Source organism: Spinacia oleracea, chromosome 4 (assembly GCF_020520425.1).
Source record: "Spinacia oleracea cultivar Varoflay chromosome 4, BTI_SOV_V1, whole genome shotgun sequence".
Lineage (NCBI taxonomy): Eukaryota > Viridiplantae > Streptophyta > Magnoliopsida > Caryophyllales > Amaranthaceae > Spinacia > Spinacia oleracea.
Window position 1 is genome coordinate 157,471,985 of NC_079490.1, and position 17,394 is coordinate 157,489,378.

The following is a 17,394-nucleotide window of genomic DNA, read 5'->3' on the forward strand; positions in this document are numbered from 1 at the left end:
AATTTAAATTAGAATTAGAAGTCATGTCTTTTAATTTTAAAATAAGGAATCAAGAGTCTTTTCCATAAGTTAATGAAACCCAAAGTCTATAAATATAATAATTCACCTTCAAAATTGTTCACAAATATTCATAAGCCCTAATTATAATATTTTTCTTCTCTCTCTCGTCTCTTTCAACGTCTTCCCCTCCCCTCTTCATCCATCTGCACGCCTAGCTAGGCCGAGCAGCAGCCCAACCATGCCGCCCAACCGCCGCCGCCGCTCACCAATTGTCGCCGTCGCCGAGTCCTTGTGATCGGCCGATTTGTTTTTTCTTCTTCCCTTCTTCTCTATTTAAATTCCTTTATTAGTTTTCATATAAAAATAAAGACTATTTTTTTAATTATAAATATATATATCAGGATATTTAATTATTATGATTATTATGATTTTTAATTGTAGTATTTAACAAAAAAAAATTAGATTATATAAAAGTATTGATTTTCCGAGTTTTAATGCATGTTTTAAATTTATTTTCATGCTAGGGTTTCAAGAAAATGAATCATCTTTTTCCATCCCTCATTTCAATTCAATTTTGAATCGATTCTCCACAACCAAATTTTGTTTAATTCGATTAATTCTCAACAACAAATTGACTTTTGATTTGAATCAATTCACCGCAAGATTGTAATCGATTCTCCGCAAAGATGTGTTAAGTTTCCTGAGCTTTATGATGGTGGGTGTGAAAATGTCACTTCCGCTATTTAGCAGCTATTTGTTTTTTTTGTCTCCATTGTTTTTTTTATTCTCTTATAGGGCTATAATCTCCTAATTATAATCGTATTTGAAAATAGGATTAGGAATTTGGTTTATACACTCTCATCATTAGTGATTTTGGACCCGCGCGCCTCCAAACGACCCCAAACCACTACAAGAAAATGGAGTATATATTGACGCTTTTACTATGACGTTTTTATGAAGGGTCACAATATTTTTCTGGTCAGGAAAACTAAAAATGTATATATTGACGCTTTTAGATGTCTAAACAAATATTGACCATTAAAAAAATCACAATATACCAAAATAAACATATTTTATAACACGTGTTACTCCCGCTCATTTGAAAATTTCAGAGATAACTCCCTGCTACACGGCACCCACGAAATTCCCAACCGTCTCCACTCTCAAACAACAGACTCGCTGCTCCCTCTATTTTTCAACACAAAATCCCAGAAAATGCTCAAAAATTTCCCAGATATTCTCATTAAATTATCTACTCGATTTTAATTCTCTCATTCTTTCAAGTACAAATGGAAATCTGGAGAAGCCTGTAATTGCAAGGTAATTGTTACTCTTCACCCTAATTTCATCCTTAATTACAAGGTTCTTTGGATTTCACGATTTGATTTCGTAATTGCAATATCCAACAATTCGTTCGAACCCAATCACAGCGCAGTAACGGAGCCATCGCAGTGCCATAACAGAGCTATCGCCGCCCCATAACAGAGCCATCGCTGCAAATTTCGCCGGTATGTTCTTGATGTTATACCGCATTTCAAGTTAATTTTACAATTACTTTTTGCAATTGAATTTTAGGGGAGAGGTGTCAATGGAAGTATGGGGCTAAGGAAGGGGATATTTTATGAAAACCATGGACTCAAGAATTCTACAAATTTTTTTGGACCGTTAAATTTTAAGGGGAAACATATTCTAATTAAAAATTCTGCAATTTGTTCGTGTTTGTTGTGAACTTCCATAGTGAATTGAGTTAGTGTATACTGTAAATTTGGGATTTCAGTTCTTCTAGTTATGCGAATTGATTATGAATTTGTTGTCTAAGACTCACTTGATTTTGATGAAGAAATGGAACTTTAATTTCTTGATGTTCAATGAGCATATTGAGTCGATGCAGTGTATCACAAACTATAGCTTTGTAGTCTAGGCTGGTAAAAGGAACTTGGATAGGTTTCTACTAGAACAGTCAATGATGAGTATAATGTAAGAATATGAAGTTCAATTAAGCAGGTAACAATGTATGAAGTTACCGTGTAGAGAGTAACCTGGAATTTGTTTTTTCCTTGAGTGTCTAGCATGTTTAGGAAAAATTTATTGATACCCAAATTTTGGTTGAAGTTGTTTACATATAACTATGCACGGTAATTATAAGCATGTGAAGCTCTTGTAGCTTAGAATTTAAAAAGAGGCAAATAAGGTTCGGACCTTAAATGAGACACCTAAGATCAACAGGTCTACACACACTTAAATCACTATTCTGAATCCTTGTTCATCAGTGGGACACCTAACTGGGACACCTAAGCTAAGCAGGTCTGCACACACTAAGATCACTGACCAGGTCTGAATCCTTGTTCATCAGTTAGACACACTGAGACACCTAAGCTAAACAGGTTTGTACATACTGAGACCTTAACTTATTGCTGATTTAAACACAAACCATCATGAGAAAAGAATAAACATGATTTAACCAACACTAAACAGATTACAGCAGGTATGAACATGAAGTTAATTAGGATTCAACTACAAAGACTTGAGTGCTCTGTGAAAGGACTCCATAAGTCTTAGGGGTGCACAAGCGTGAGTTTTATCATGACAAATTTCAGATTTTATGGCTCATATTTTTTTAAAACAACACTATAAATTGCAATCTTGATAAGCATGTCATTCGAATGAACACACAACTTATCTGGATATGAAAAAGAACGGTCTCTAATTGATCTAGATAAGTTTCATATTCAAGCAGCATAACACTTTAGAGGAAGGGGCAGACTGAGAGGCAGGGAGAGAGAGGGGGATAGGCCTTTCATATTGTATTAATGTTATTGTTACATAAACTTTCATGTAGAGTCATTACTTTTTTGACCGTGTCTTGATTGGTTATTTGATCATATTGCCGCCTTGCTGGGAAAATGAATAAACTTTGTTGCTAAACTCTTGATTTCACCTTAAGTCCCCATGTTGAATCCCTTACATTGCAACATGAGTATGGAGATTTACACTTCATTTTACACCAAAATTATTGAATATTATTACTAGTTGTCGTACACTGACAGTTGAAAGCCACGTCCGATGTGTGACATGAGCTTCCAGGTCTAAGTGACAGTGATCCCACTTCAGTTGAAACTCACTGAAGCCATTAACATTGTCTAGAGGATGTACTCCTTATTTACTGAAGATAATGAAATAAAGATGGGATATTTTAGAGGATGAAAATAGATGGTTAATTAATCTAAATCTATGAAAATTTTGTGTGACAATGGAAAGCATGTTTAGAAGCTGATTGAACTTCAATCAAAGATTCTAAAAGTATTATAAGGTTGAAAAAGTCTTTCTTTATGATTCTCTAGTTTAAAATCACATACCATAGGCGGATAGGCCTTAACAATGCCTAAACCGACTCTCAAAGATTACAAATTGTCAAACCATACCCGGTCACCCTCACATTTTTTTTATACATGTGTAGTTATAGTTTTTACAATATTTCTAATTTCCTTGGAAACAGACTCTATAACAATCAACTACTCCCTTCCAAAAAATAATTATTTTTATTCTGCCTTATTTTGTAATAATTATAGCCACATAATATTGTTTCCTAAATCTTACCTGCTGATCCGAAAATCTGGTGTATCCTGTATAACTTGACCAATCTGGGTGAGGATATTTTTGTTATTGGATCTGGTTTCGACTTATTGCAGTTCCTTTTGCAGCCTACATGATATTGCATTTTTGTGCCTATAGTGTTATCCCTTTTTCTGTGTTTACTGCTACTTTATGTATGTTGAAGGGTTCCACTTTTGAGAAAGACCTGATGATGTATCTTTCTGTTCCAGTTTTCTCCTTATATATGAACGTCCAACACTCAACAAATCCTACATCTTTCCAGATGGTAACTTCATGGACACTCTCATAATTTTCTAACTATACAGCTGAACTTTCATGCTTAATATCGTTGCTGATAAGTCGGTCCTATTCCTTTATTGCTTGAGCAGTGCTAGTCTAGTCTTCCAGTTTTAGTCTTCTGATCTGCATTGATCAACTACTTGTTGGAAGCTTGTAGCAAATTGTTCCTCAAAACTGAACTATATGTTTTGTACATTGGACTGTAATATCTATCAAAACTCAGAAGTGATCAGAAATATGAGATGGGGCTGAAGTTAAAAGAGAAGAAACGAACTAGTAGCTGATATGGAGAAAAGATCCTTGGTATTCAAATCTCTCCGTCTTTCTTATTTAGCATAATCAGATCGTTGTTTTGGTGTATTAAATTGGATTACTGGAACTTTACTGGAACTTTATGGTGTATCAGAAACTGGAGGATTTATTGATTTCCGCTAAAGACCAATCTTCAGCACGTCAAATACGGCTGACTAAGGTATATATATACTTGGATGATTAGAACATTTTTCAATGTCGAATTGGGCATGTGAAGATTACAGGTTTATTTCATTATAACACGGGATTACTTGCAGTTACATAAAGGTTTCCAGGAAGTAAAGGAGTGTGGGGAAAGACTGAAAAGTTCTGAAGAGAAACACTAGGTTAGTTACCCAAGTCTTTTAGCCATATATCTAAGCTATAGTATCAGTAATTTTCTTTATGCGTTAAAACATATCTGATAATCTGATTAAAAGAGTAAAGTCCTTATTCCTTTAGAAAGTATAATCTGAAAATAATTTCTGAGTTTGCTTGAATTTTTTATCTTTGGAGTCATGTAACATAGAATTATTGAGTTCTTTCTTGTCTCCACATAGCTGCACCCCCCCCCCCCCCCCACATGAACAATTCAAGCTCATGTATGAAGCTTGCGCCCTCAAATCTTACGTGTAGAATATGGCAGGGATATAATAACAACTTTGTCAAAACAGATGAAGATGGGATATGGCAGGGGAGTGAGCAGATGAAGACTCTAGAGAATTAAGTGTTGACTATAGATAAAGTCCTGGATGATCTAAAAAAATGAAAAGTCATTATTTCCAGCTTGTCAAAATCAATTCATCTAACCCTTTAGTTGTGCACATGCTCTAACCCTACTTTACCTGCTACTGAAGATGATCAAGACAGAAAAACATATGAAGGAAATAAAAAGCTCAATTTAATGAACAATATATCTTCTTGTTATTTCTAAAATTGCATAACCAGTGAGCTAACAACTAAGTCTTAGTTGTTTGTATTGGTTGAAAATATCTTTCTCTTTTCTCTCTTCTGACGTGGAGGTGGTACTGGACCTGACAAAGAAAACAAAAACTTTACTAATCAAACATAAAATCCGTATACAATAATAGGTAAAAAAGACATCTTGTGTATTTGTTAAAAAGTGGAGGGCATTTGGTGAATTTGCTAAGGTGATGTTCAGTTTTAGTATCCGTATATAATAATAGGTAAAAAAGACATCAAGTAATAATTAAGTATATACCTTTCATGTTCTTCAGTAAGAGGAACACCCCATTCGACATTCAACTCAAACATCTTTTCTCTGACAATAGTCACAACTCATAATCTAGTAAAAATAAAAACAAAGTTAAAACTGAATGCAAAATTCGATTAGTAAAGTTTCTGCTTTAGATTTTTTACCTCAAAATCTAATCGAATTTTTAGCTAATCAAACATAAAATCTAATCGAATTTCGAATTTTAGAGCTTTCTTTATGCCAATTTGGGTAATCATATTAGACCAGCATTTTAGATTTTCTGTTTTTCAGGGTTTGCAAGTGGTTAAAGAAAAGAATGAATGTGGAATTTGATGAAATTATGTGTGATAACCCTTGGAAATTTATTGTCGGCTGCAGCTTTTGATAGAATCATAAATACTTTGTTTCGTACGGAGATGTTCTCCCACTATAATTTTGAATACCATTTTTACATTATAGTGCTTTGGTAAGGCTTGAATTACTAAGTTTAATTTTTAGGTTTCCTTTGCTAAAAAGCTTTTACTAAAGGTTTCTTACTTCTTTGGGGATAAATAGACATCAATTTAATTAAAGGCATGTCTTTTGAAAATCAAGGAATGAGGCTATTTAGTTGCAGAAGGTGACTTAGTTTCTCCTGTGTACAACATATACAAGACACTATAAAAACAAGAATTCATAATATCTTACCAAAGAGAATATCTCAAAGTGATAGAAATTGGTTGTATGGTTTATAGGAGGTTTTCCATTTCTGATTTGGCTTGTTAGCCTGTCTTGTATGTCTTGACCTGCTTTTTGCAGGCAGTTTTATCTTGTTTCTCTGATGGAGTTAGTAATACACATCTCTCACTTAATTATCAAAAAAAAAGTTCAAGGCATGTCTTATGACGAATGTTTGTGAACGAATAAGAAAGCAATGGCTGAAATGTTTTAGAAATGGATAAATGTTTTGAATAAAGAAAGAATATGTTTTATATGACATCCGTGTTCATAATATTTATATCTATGTATTGAATTGTTCGTACATACATCAAAAGTGATAAAAAAAAATAAAAAAAAAAAAAAAAAGAACCTGGTGATTAGGCATTGAAAGATGAGGGTAAACATTATTAGGATGTGGATAAAAAAAAGCCCATGAAATTAGCAGAAGCCAGGTTGATAGGGATTAGGATAGCGAGAGGCAGAAGCAGAGCTGGTGTTGTTGGTATAATACACCTCCATTGCCGGATTCTGATTCATTGTTTACACCTTGTTCCTGTAATTAAAAATAATAGTGTATTGGTAGAAGCAACTAAGAAAAAAAAGTAGTTACTGTAGATGTAATCTAGAATGTTCAAGTAAACAACCATATTGGTTTATTAAATTTGCTGGAGATTTTTGATGTTCACTTGAGGAAGAGAGGCCAAGGGAAAATAAATTTATATTTAAATGTAAAAAAGAGGGATAATTAAGAGAAAATGTTAGGTTAAACTACAGAGTAAATTAAAAAGGCACACATTCATGCTCAATAGGAAGACAGATAGGAGAAATTAACAGATCTGAAAGAAAGAAGAAGCGTACAGATACAGGACAAAAAGGAAAGGGGTAGCCGTAAGTCCGTAACCGTCTTCGTCGTCGTTGTTGCTGCTGCTGTGAGTGCTGCTACTGCAGGAACATAGAGGTAAATAGAAATGTACAAATGTGGAATTATTAAGTGAGACTACAATTTGGACACGGCTATGCTCTACCTCGAGTATTTGAACACTCAGTAGTAGAAGAGGAGAATAATAGAGTGAGAATTGATAGAGCCTTCTCTTTGTCTCAAACCTAGACTTGAGAGTTGAGAGAGTGTTGTTTTGGCATGTATATACTTCAGATTACTACACTGCATGAATCAATGGATGCGTGAAGGGGAAACCAACAGGTTTTTGTAGATTTGGTTCGACATGCCGCTTCGCTTAGTAGTCACAACTCACAAGCAATATTTTGATAATGTATAGCTTCAAAGAACTTTGCTAAGCTTCTTTTGACTATGTATAGGTCCACTAACCTTGTTATCAATAAATATCGTGATGAGTTCAGAATAAGAAAAATCAATTTCTTTTCTTAATTATTTTCAGTTGTAGGAAAGTGTTATTGCTGTTGTTTTCTTTGTTGTTATACCTGTTGCAGACTGCTTTTGTTGCTTGTTGTTCTGTTCTGCTATGGTTCTGCCTGCTTATTCTGATCTGCGCATTTTATTCTGCTTCTGTTCTTCCGGTTCTTCCCCTGATCTGCTACTGTTCTGCGGGTTCTGCTTTGTTGCTTATGGTGTGCTTAGTGTCTCTAATGTGTTCCAAATCAATGTTTCAGGCTTCTGTTATTCTTGACTGTTATTGTTTTGTTCTTACTTTGGCTTCTATCTATTGTTGATCTACTCAGATCTGTCTTGTTATTGAAGGATGGAATTATTACTTATTTAACTTATTATATTATAACCTTTTGGAAATATTATACTTTTCGTATATATGTCTGATTTTTTTATGAAATTATCTCCTCAAAGAAAATAGTGTTATAATGTTTCTTATATTGCATATATATGACATATTTTCTTATGTGAAGATTAACGATGATTCAGGTGGAAAAGATAACAATTAGATCAAGACATTGAAGCTCCGGTCTCAATCATAGGGGATTTAGGAACAACCATTTTTTATGTTACAAGAACAAATGTTACGTTAGTTGGATAATCCTAAGAAGTTATTTTTATTTCTAGTGTGATTTAATAGTTCAAAAATTTGATGTACGGATCTATAATCTATTGCTATTTTGATTATTGGACAATGCAACTATGCACATGGATGTTTTTTAATTAAATTAAGTGTGTTTTCAAATTATGTAGTTATTTTAATTTATAGCTATATATATATCGACTTGTAATTTAATTGATTAGAAAAGTAAGTGTGATTATGATCAGATATATTATTTAATTTCATATATTTGATTCTTCTTAATTAGTTTCAACATAATTATTAATTCAAGCATTAAAAAAACATGGGAGGTAAATTGTGACGCTTTTTTGCATCAAAAGGGTTTTGGTAGGAAATATTGGGGAGGTAAATTGTGACGTTTTTTTGCATCATAATTGTTTTGTTGGGAAATATGGGGAGGTAAATTGTGACGCTTTGTTGCATCACAATCGATTTGGCTCACATGTAGCCCGACAAAAATCAACCATTAAAAGCGTCCTTATATTGAAGAAGTGGCTAAAAAGAGCGTCACAAAATTTGAGCTTTGTGGCTACTAAAAGCGTCATTATATAGTGGTCCAAAATATAATGACGCTTTTGTGAAGCGTCATTATAGAAAATTGCGACGCTTTTTAGCGCCACTTTTCGACCAAAAAAGCGTCACTATGAGTCGTGTTTTTTTGTAGTGAAAAAAAGAGGATTATAAACCGTATAGATGTAAAATTGATACTTAATTGAACCAAGATGTACACACCCTAGTCGATCTCTAATTTTCTTATTAGATACGTTAGGATATAGTCTTGAAAGAAAATTATCCTGATTTCTATTCACTTTTTTTTATAGAAAAAGAAAAATTTCATATGTTGGTAATAACTTGATAGAAATTATTCAAATGAGTAACAGAAGCCTAATGACAAAAACAAATGATGATTTTCAGTTATATTGAAGGATCAAGATTTTTTTTTATAAAGGGTGTGATTTTATAGTGCTATCCTATGTTTTTTATAAGCTTATCGAGTACGTGTACATAATATAGGGGTTTTGTATACACATTGGTAAGTGAATTCACTTAATTTCTATTAATCTCTTTTATGTTGTTGAAAACATTTTGTCTTCTCACGGTTATTAGAATCAAACGACCCCTAAACCATCCCGAAAAGAATATTTTTCAAGATTGCCATGGTAGAAAACCCCTATGTCAAAGATATTACGAAGTATTAAAAAGGTCAAATGTCATAATAATAGTTTTAAAATGTGCACACGTACGTGACACATATATATTATAGAGCGTTATTACTCCAATATATACTCACTCATTTCCATGAAATTCTTCTTATTTAACATTCATGTAGTCATGTTAATATTGAGTGTTAAAGAGGGAGATAGAGCGGAAGAGGTTGAATGAATATATGAATTAAATGGTGACTAATAAAAGGAAAAATTGTTAAAAATAAAATAAAATTATGCATGGATGAAAGATAGGGTGACACATGTCATCTAATCATCTATGCTTTTCCTTTCGAAGTGCTTTGTATAGATGTACAGATTACCTATAAATTTAAATAGATTGGAAGTTGAATTCATGAGTTCAAATTATGGAAGCATTTTGAGTTAAACTGAACATTGAGACACTAGCAAAATGTACTCCGTAGTTCAAACATGTTACTATATTATGTTTTCTTCAAGTGCAGAGACTTGGGTGCAATTTGCTTTGGTTGGTTTGAATCAAATGATGATTGATGTATTAATTTGGTGCATGTTGTATTGCTTCATCAATTCCTCAATATTGAGTTTTCATGTATATTCTATCAACACTTTTCAAGAGGTACTGCCACTTTTAACAAATATCATTTCAATCAATTATTTAGTTTGCATCTACTATTAGTTGTTGATGTAATTAATTGCTTATATAGATGAGATGATAATATGAGATGTACAGAGCACCGAGTCTGAGTACTTCTTATTAGCTGGATGATGAGCATTACTTATAGTCAGGGGCGTATCCAGGATTTTGAAACAGGGTAGACACTTTTAAAAGAAATAAAAACTACAAAATTTATTAAAATCCTTACAACGAAAATGACAATTTCACAGTTCAACCCATATAAAATAAATTATAATAGATGCATAAAAAAAGTTATTGTTCTTATAAAAATTACAGTTATTCTCGCCGAGTTCTCATATTCTGAAAGCGGTTCAATATATCATCGTCACTTATTTGTAGAAAGACATCTTTCTCTATATAAGTAACTAGACAATCATTTAGCAATTGATCTCCCATACTATTCCTCAACTTAATCTTCACAATAGTCATTGCGGAGAATGCCCTTTCTACAGTTGCAGTTGCCACAGGAAGAATCAACACCATCTTTATAAGCAAATAGATAAGACGATATGTCTCATCCTTCGTTGTCTAAACAAGTTTCTTGGATAGTTCTCCAATATCTTTCAAACCCTCAAATCTCCCATCTCTTTGCATATCATGAATAAAATTATCAAGTTCATCCTCAAGACAAAGCAAATCAAAACTTGAAAACTCATTAGGATAAAATTCAGCAAGTTTAAGTAACTTTGACTTGTCAAAAGAAGATAATGAATTGGCAGGATTTAGACATGTCATACAAAGAAGAAGCTCCATACTTACTTCGTCAAACCGATGATTAAGTTCTTGAAGTTGTAGATCAATAATTGCCAAAAATACTTGAACTCGAAAATGATAAAGATTGGTAACATGTTGTTGATTACCACGTTTTTTTCTTCCCAAATGAGCATACTCTTCATCCATATTAGGAACACCGATGCCTCTTTTATCACAAAAGGAGATCACTGAATTCAAAAGAGATTCCCATCCATCTTCTCTCATTTGTTGTAGTCGTTCTTTAGTCAATTTCACAAGTGATACTGCGTTAACAATGTCTTGGTCTTTTTTTGCAGTGTAATATTCAATTGATTTGCCACCCCAAATATCGTCTTCATCAAATGTACCATGAAAATAAAGTCGAATGACACAAGTGCAGCACCAACACGATCAGCTTTTGCACGATCATCTGAATTAGGGGGATTTTCAAAAATCATGTCTAGTACCTCACATATCGCCGGATGCAAGACAATTACATTTAACAATAACTTATAATGAGATCCCCAACGAGTATCACCCGGTCTTCCCAATCCAAGTTGTTGATTCAAACCTTTTCCAATTTCAATTTCACCATCTTCAAATGCTTTTGCAACTAATTGAGTTTGAGATTCATTAAGCATTTCTTGACGCTTACAAGAGCCTCCAACAACATTTAACATAGTAGAGAGAAGTTCAAATAACCAACCACAATCAAAATTCTTTTTGGAAACTGCAACAAGTGTTAGATGGAGTTGATGTGCAAAACAATGAATGTAATATGCAGATTTTGTTTCATTCTTAATCAAAGTTTTGAGACCATTAGAGTCTCCCTTCATATTGCTAGCCCCATCATAACCTTGCCCTCTAATTTTAGTTGGGCTTAGTGCATACTCAGCAAGTGCAGAATAAATTGCATCCCGAAGAGATAGTGCAGTACGTAGTATCCTTAACATGAACAACACAAATAAATCTTTCCACAACTGCTCCTTTTTTATCGACATAACGCAGACATAATGCCATTTGCTCTCTACATGATACATCACGAGATTCATCAACCAATATTCCAAAGTAATCATCACCCAACTCCTCTATAATTACTCTAATTGTTTCTTTGGAACAAGAATTAGCAAGGTCTTTTTGAATCAAAGGAGAAATCATTTGATTATTTCCCGGTGCATTTTTCAACACAACTTTAGCAACTTTTTTTTTCCTTTTAGCATACCACTTTAAAAGTTCACGAAAATTTCCCTGATTAAAAGAATTTTCACTCTCATCATGACCATGAATCGCCATACCTTGAAGTAAAAGGTATCTCAAACAATCAAGTGAAGCAATCAAACGTGTTCTATAATCCTTTCTAGCTTGTGGAGTTACTGGAGACAAAACATTTTGAATGGATGCTTGTGGATTAATTAGAGCATTGTATTTCTCCATACACTTATTATGAACACTATTAATAGTACCGACATGCTTACAAAAAGCACGTGGTCTATTCCAACCTTTAAAACCTTTTGTAACAAAAGCATCATGTCCATCACCATCCACAACACCTATATCATCTCTAAACAGATTACAAACAAAGCAATATGCAGCTTCTTTTGCAATACTATACTCAAGCCAAGTTTTGTAAGCATCATACCAGTCAGGATTAAAACGACGCATTCCACCTCCAACAAATCTTTGTTGAAAGTCATGATCACGTGGTTGGATAACTTTCCTTTGAATATATGCCCTTCGAACTGCATCTTGATCATCGTGATGATAATCGGTAATTCTTTTCCTCTGTCCAGGATCATAAGAGAGAGAATTGATATCAAATTGATTTACTCTTTCTCTAATTGGAGCAGTTGTATGTGGAGCAGAAGCAGAATCTTCATTCTCATTTTGGTTTTGAGGAGCAATTGGAGATGATGTGTTATCATCTTGTGTTCTCCTTTTTTTCTGAAAATATGCATCTAATGTACTTTTTCCCTTGTTCTTCTTTCTTGAGGCATTATGGTCACTCATCTTTAATTTTAATTGGTTTCGAGTTTTGAACCTTGCATAATTAACAGAATAAAAAACAAAGTTAATAATATGTCTAAAGTTATTCGACTTTATATATATGTGTATAATTCTATATAGTAAACTATAAATCTATAAACAACAATAAAAGTATGAACTAAACAAATTTAAAATAACAGTATAAAATATACAAATTTAACATTTTAACTATTTACTATGTGTCTATGTACAAATACAATGTTTAGATACAATTTTATCAATCTAACAATTCACCGATATTTTATAAATTTTAAGATTTTCAAGATTACACACCAAGATAAATGTCTACAGAGTAATTATATAAGCAAGTAATAACAAAACTTTAATATAAACCATTACAATATAAAATAATATCAGATGAGAGTTATACCTTGTATACTGCACAGTCTACGCCTGTACCACTGGTCCACTGTTCGAATGCCTACGGGCTGTTTAGCTAGCCAGGTAGGGTCCGTAGGGATCAGACCTACATGCTACAGAAATCTGCAAAAGTAATAATACATATTGCAGCTAAGTGGGCTAACAAACAAATAAACTACCTTTTCCTTTGGGTGAAAAAAAGAAATTAAACCCTAAAATAAGAGTAAAACAAGAAGAAAGGGTCACGTTTTGGTGTGTAGCCTGCAAAAGCAAATAAAAAAAAAATTATATTTTACTTTTTCTATTTTTATTTATTAATTTAAATGATGTGGTCCCAAATTTGAAGGAGGAGTTTATCCTTCTCTTTTGTTCACGTGCAACGTAGCTTGGTGTTGTACTTTTCTTTTTTTTTTCTTTTTTTTTAAACTCAGCCTATTAAACCGGTTTTTGAATTAAAATTTTGGGTAGACATTTGTCTACCCAATGTGCAAGGTGGGTCCGCCTCTGCTTATAGTCGACAAAAGGCGCTTACTTATCTATGAGAATTTGGATTTGTATGTATCATTTTGAAAGAGAGAAATTGAGGGAAAAGTGTTATGGAATCAATGTCAATTCTTCGTAAGGCACTTGCACTTGCACGTACATATTCTATATTTAATAAGTTACTTTTGAATCGATTGTTTATTATGTGTTGTGGGTAAACTAATTTTTCATTTTTAAAAGCTTTTACAAATCTTAAGAAAACAGAGTACAAAAGCAACTAAACTTGACATCATTGTCAAAATTAAATGGTAAAAAGAAAACAGTAAGGCGGACATAATGCCATAGTTTAGATTTTGTTAATATTCATCTACTTTAGTCTTTTAGCATTATATATAGGGGGTTTTTATTCGACGTCCTCATTCGCTAAAAACGCCCGCGTGTTAATGGTAAAAGGACAATTATACCCTTTACTTAAAAACTAAATTAATAAAATTTAAATAAATTTTGAAAGAAATGTTAACTAAATTCACATTTCTTTATGAAACGAAAATAATAAATAAACTAGTGTGTGCCCCGGGCGATGCCCCGATAACAATGTTGGATAATATAAGAATTTTTTACGCATTGTTACATGTGTTGCATATGTAGTTTTGACCTTTTTTTAATAACTAATCGTAGATCGTGTATTTTATTTGGATGTGATGTATTGTATATAGCACGTATCAATTTTCAGTAATAGTGTTCTTCCCTTTTTGGGTTGTTAATTAGTATTTGTAAATCATGTCCAATATCTAATAAATATTTTGTGTATATGTTATGATCCACATATGTTAATACAATTGTTGACTAATTAATGAAAAAACGTGTTATATTATATGTAGAAAATGGACAAATTAAAAATGCAGTCATTATTCAAAACCATTTTCAATAATGGTAACAAAATTAAATTTTCTTGCAATCACTATGTGGTGAAATTAGAAAATTAATAACATAAACCATGTGAAAAATAGTGTAAATACACGTACACTAATCCTATCCCACTAAAATATATTTGAATAGAGTTAAAAGACATAAATAATAGTATAGCTAAGATGGTAAGCTTTCTACTATATTTATTGTTGGTTCCATGTTCGAATCCTAACAAAAACATTTTGTGTATCAATATAGAAAAAGCACATCTTCCATGTCATTGTTGATGTGGCGCCTTGTCATGTTTAGAGAATGTGACACTTGGCAGCGTGACATGATTTTCCTTGGAGATTTAATAATAGTATAGATTTTAATTTTTTTTTGACTTATAATTTTAAACAAAAAAATCTTACAATTTTTTTTTTTCAATTTTGATTAAGAAATTATTTAAAATTTTAAAATTGGAACTTTGTATATATATATATCAAAATTATAAACGAAACAATTAAAATTACATTTTTTTTTTTTGGTTTCTACACAGTACACTGCCGTAAAAAATAGGAATTGAAAAGGAATTTTTTTATCTAAACCCACAAAGGCTGTAGGGGGCCTGACCATGGTGGGCCGCCCAGAAATGGTGGCAGCCACCATGGCTCAACCGCCCAAGATGCGTGGCTGAGCCATGGTGGCCGTCGCCATTTTTAGGCGGCCCACCATGGCCCCCTACCGCCATTTGCGGGCGGCCAGAGGCTACGGATTTTTTTTAATAAAAAAGCAATGCACCACCACACCAAACGACACATCGCAACACCCAATGCCAACCCAACACACTGCACCACCAAACCAAACGCACTGCACCACCACACCAAACGCACCCGACCAAACGCATTGCATCACCACACCAAACGCACTACACCACCATTGTGGAACTCGACACACTACCACCGTAGACTGCCCTACCAGCGACACACCGCAACACCTGACATATTCCAGAGACCAGACGCTCCTGACAGGCAACACTCCGCTTCATCGTCACCCTTTATCTCATGCACAGCCAACCACCAACACAGGGCAACCCCTGAACACGAACCCTAATCTCTCCTAATCACCCCTAACCGCCCCTAATTGCTCCTAATCACCCCTGATCGCCTCTGAAGTTAAGATGATGATGATGATGATTATTATTATTATTATTATTTTATTATTATTATTATTATTATTATTATTTTATTATTATTATTATTATTATTATTATTATTATTATTATTATTATTATTATTATTATTATTATTATTATTATTAAATTTTATAAGGACAAAATCATCTTTTCATATAAAAAACGCGAGCGATTTTAGCGTACGCTGATGTCGATTAGCGATACGCTATATATATCTCGTGCTTATACACGGGCAAATACTGGTGTATCTCAACCCTTTTAAAAGCAAGAAGGGGCTATTTGGAATAGTGAAATTACCACCCCACCCTTATATTCCTTCTTAATAAAAAAAATCAGTTTCTCGTAAAAATAATGTTTTGCCGTTTTTACCCTTTTGAGGGTTATAATTACGTTATTGCCCTCTGCCACTTCTCAACCTAATTTCTTCCTTGTTCTTTCACCTCCTTCTTTCTGTCGCCCATTTTCTTTCTCTCTTCTCTATTTGGTTTGATTTTAGACAAAGACAAGCAGAGGTCGCATAACACTTGCAAGGTATCTTCAATCTCCCAATCTTCTTCTTCTTTGATTCTATTTTATCATGATGTTCTCTATGTTTTTACCGACAATCTTAGCAGGATAAGCTCTACACTCAGGTGATAGGGGAGAGTTGGGGTTGATGTTTCATTGACAATTTTTCGGTTTGCATCAACAATTTCGCCATCATCGGGGTCACTGATTGGTAATTAGGTCTTCTTTAATTTTTAATTGAAGATTAGTTGTTTACATTGTTGTTTGATTAATTTATGGAGTTAGTCGTTAATTATAACATAGTTATATTATGAATCATTTAATCGTGCTTTTTTGTGCTTCGGATCATGAAAAATGTGATTAATTTTATCCTTTTTCTTGTATTGCTGGATAAACCTAGATTTAATTTTCAAATTTTGGGTATTGTTTGGTTTGCTTAAATCTTTGACATTCGAAATGGGGTTTGATTGTTTTTCTGGAATAAAATTAGGTTGAAATCAAACCAGTACCCATTAAACATTTCTTTGGTTGTTTTGATGTGATGATATCCATGTTTAGGTATGTATTTGAAGAAAAATTGTGGAATGTGAAAACCTTATAAATTTACAGTTAAATTTCACCTAAATTCATGGAATTTTTTGTTTTAAACAAACAACTTTATGAAAAAAATTCTTAAATAAGTGTTTTCTCTTTCTCATTTTTGTCAGAATTGGAAAGTACCCAGAATGCAAGTACTGGAAGACCTTTAATTGAAGAAAATGAAGAAAATGTCGGCCGCTAGAAAAAAAATGGAAGCTTTGGTATAAATAAAGAGCCGGAATTGTAAATGAATGCTATTTTTAATTTAGTTTCTTGTTAATTTAGTTTGTTTTCTTAATTATACTTCGTATGTGATACTTTGAGCTTGTAGAATATCACATACTCTTCAGCTATTGGAATTTAAGTGTGCTCCTACTTGATATATTGAAGGGTCTTTGGGATGTAAGTATATAACTATTGGCTTTGTTGTTATCACTCATCACAACAACTTTAGTGCATAATAAGCGAGTCAACGGTCTGTGTTAATGGGACTTTATAAAGTCACCATTTGTGTTAATTGTTGTCTCATATTAGTTTTTGGCATTGCAAGGGGATTTATTTATTGGTTTACACAATATTTAAAAGCACTCGATCTTGAAGTGTCTAAAATCCAT

General features: G+C 33.0%; 1 long non-coding RNA gene and 1 pseudogene across 3 annotated transcripts; one reads left to right on the plus strand and one right to left on the minus strand.

The window, feature by feature from the left end:
- Window positions 1-889: 889 nt before the first annotated feature.
- Window positions 890-8,200, plus strand: LOC110784794 (uncharacterized). 3 transcript variants are annotated; one of them, XR_002532410.2, is made up of 7 exons: window positions 890-1,320; window positions 1,431-1,508; window positions 3,825-3,880; window positions 3,984-4,197; window positions 4,301-4,366; window positions 4,464-4,532; window positions 7,979-8,200. It is a non-coding gene; the product is annotated as an uncharacterized lncRNA (long non-coding RNA). The 3 variants fall into 3 exon arrangements; XR_008918470.1 differs by having other exon boundaries at window positions 891-1,320; window positions 7,995-8,200; XR_008918471.1 differs by having other exon boundaries at window positions 895-1,320; window positions 4,118-4,197; window positions 7,995-8,200.
- A 2,794-nt stretch (window positions 8,201-10,994) lies between these two features.
- Window positions 10,995-12,729, minus strand: LOC110784808 (uncharacterized; annotated as a pseudogene).
- Window positions 12,730-17,394: the final 4,665 nt, after the last annotated feature.